The sequence below is a fragment of the Phocoena sinus genome, chromosome 18, assembly GCF_008692025.1.
Source record: "Phocoena sinus isolate mPhoSin1 chromosome 18, mPhoSin1.pri, whole genome shotgun sequence".
NCBI lineage: Eukaryota > Metazoa > Chordata > Mammalia > Artiodactyla > Phocoenidae > Phocoena > Phocoena sinus.
Genome location: NC_045780.1, coordinates 54,855,266 through 54,858,031, shown reverse-complemented (window position 1 = coordinate 54,858,031; position 2,766 = coordinate 54,855,266). Strand labels below are relative to the sequence as shown.

The following is a 2,766-nucleotide window of genomic DNA, read 5'->3' as shown; positions in this document are numbered from 1 at the left end:
GATTCTAAAATGTGTATAAAAATTCAAAGAACCAAAACAATAAAGATATTTAAAGATGAACAAAGAAGGATACTTACTGTACTAGACATAAGTTGTTATAAGATGGCACTAGTGAAGAACTCTGTTTTATTTCCTAAAGTATAGGCAAGGAGACTCATGGATCAAAATGGCAAGTTCAGAAAGAAACCCATTTCATTTAATACAAAGGTAATATTGCAGTGCCGAGGAAAGATTACTTTAAATGGTGCTGGGTCACCTAGATAGCCATATATAATAATATGAAATATATGAAATTGACATCTACCTCATACTATGCATACAAATTATTATTACTTTGCTGTTGTTACTGTATGTCTAAATGTGAAAGATAAGCCAATAAATCTTCCAGATTAGAGAATATCTTCATAAACTTAGAAAAGAAAAAAGTTCTTAACCAAAACTTTACAAGTTGTAAACATTAAGAATAAGATTGCTGTGCTTGCTTCGGCAGCGCATATACTAAAATTGGAACGATACAGAGAAGATTAGCATGGCCCTGTGCAAGGATGACATGCAAATTCGTGAAACGTTCCATATTTTTACGAAGTGAGAGAGTGGCATAGACATATATACACTACCAAATGTACAATAGATAGCTAGTGGGAAGCAGTCGCGTAGCACAGGGAGACCAGCTCAGTGCTTTGTTTCCACCTAGAGGGGTGGGATGGGGAGGGTGGGAGGGAGAAGCAAGTGGAAGGGGATATGGGGATATATGTATATGTATAGCTGATTCACTTTGTTATACAGCAGAAACTAGCACACCATTGTAGAGCAATTATACTCCAGTAAAGATGTTTAAAAAAAAAGATAGCTAATTGATTACATTTGAAAGAAAAACTTCTTTTCATTAAAAGACAGAAATGAATGAAAAAACAAAGAGGGGAGAAGCTAATTGCCACAAATATAACTGAGGTGCTTCTATTCAGAATAGAGCATGACTTCATACAGATTAATAATAAAACGACAGCAAAATCAATTTAAAAATTTAAGAAGTGCTTCAGAAAAAGAGGTATAGAAATGGCGAAGGTGGTCAATTTTCAAAAGTGCAAATTGAAAGAGACCCTACCACCAACATCAGCACTGATACCAGCAGCTTCTATATAAAGTAGACTGAGGGCTTGGCTCTCCAAGGAAACATATCCTGGACAGGGCTGACATCAGCAGAACTGTATGCTCCTGCAATGGAATTAGTCTGCAAAGCTCCTAACGTTTCCATTGACGACAACATAATAATTTATCCAAACAAGCCTGAGTAGTTAAAATAAATAAATAAAAGCTGTCATGGAGTATGAAGAGAATTAAAGGCCACTTGGGAAAGGTACAGAAAAGGTCCAAAACATTCCTAGAGCAACAAGGAAGGAATTTGATTGGAACACCATTTTCTAAACAGTAGGCTATGGCATCATAGGTGGAACCCTGTGAATGTCCTATGTGATTGTTATGGTTACTCTCCTTTATGATCAGCCTCGTGTGGCCGCAACGATATCTTTATATACAGATAGATATCAATCAAGTCATATTGACCATAAATCCAGAGGAAATTAATGAGCTATAATACATTATGAAAACTCTCACTATTGCATTTCCTCCTAAGCTTTGCTTTCTTTTAGCCCACTTACTCTAATTTGAAATGAACCTTCCAGGAAAACTGCACTCTTCAGGATAAGCCAGACTCACATTATGAGACATATTTTGTGCTTACTATGATTGTTTTCCACAAAGGCCTTTGGCTGTTTAATAAAGTAAGTCAAGAAAACTGAATCCCCCGAAGTTTCTTAATCACCTTATTCTATCCTTCAGAAAAGCTAGTTAAGTTTGAAAAAGCATCTGTTTGTTTAAAATCAAAAACATAAACACTGAAGGCATAGCTTTAAAAAAGGAATTATTTTCCCTTTCCAATAAGTGAGCAACAGTTATTTTCCAGGAGTATGTTATTTTATGTTAATTTAAGATGCTACTTTAGTCCATAATAAATGTAAAGAATATCATTTTAAGCATATGAGGAAAAATATTTTTAAATGTCAAAGGACAAGAATAGTTTGAAAGTTAAAAACTTGAAAACAAGATATGGTGTAATTCCAAAACCTGAAAATAGCACAGGTTTGTCCTGCAACTCATATTCTTTTGCCAATGGAGTAGCACTCTTGTCCTGAATCTGAATGTCTTCTTTTGAATTTCTTCTCCACAACTGTTGGACTTAATTTATTCCTCCCTTAGTCTCCTCCCTACATTTTCTCATTAGATGACAGTTTCCCATCATGGGATTTTTGATTTGTGGTTCATCAACTCCCCCGAACAATGTTCCTATGCAGCTGCTAAGTCACAGGGCTCCAAAGGCAACAAGATAGACGTGAATATTAAATAAGCAGAAAAGAAACCAAGATACAATCAGAATTAAAAATACTTTGGAATCCAGTGGAGGGTGTCTTGCAAGTATAAAAAAGAAACAAATGTTTCTTCATTTGTAATAAAAAACAAATTTAAAACTTCATCATAATAGTGAAAACTTATTTCTGGAAACCAATTTTAGAATTTTCATACATTTTAATCAATAAGACTGCAATAAATGCTGAAATTAAGTTTCTGCCAATCTGAATAAATTAATGTTGAGGGAACTGAATGAATAATTAATTAATATTGAAATAAATTTTCTACCAATTTGAGTAAATCTACAAATCATCATAAAGAATTCCACTCATCCTGCACTAATCTCATAAACATGTCCAA

The 2,766-nt window shown here is 34.1% G+C and overlaps 1 non-coding gene across 1 annotated transcript; it reads left to right on the top strand.

Moving 5' to 3' along the window:
* The first annotated feature begins 474 nt into the window (after window positions 1-474).
* LOC116743363 lies at window positions 475-580 on the top strand. The gene has a single exon (XR_004346751.1). It is a non-coding gene; the product is annotated as a U6 spliceosomal RNA (small nuclear RNA).
* The last annotated feature ends 2,186 nt before the right edge of the window (window positions 581-2,766 follow it).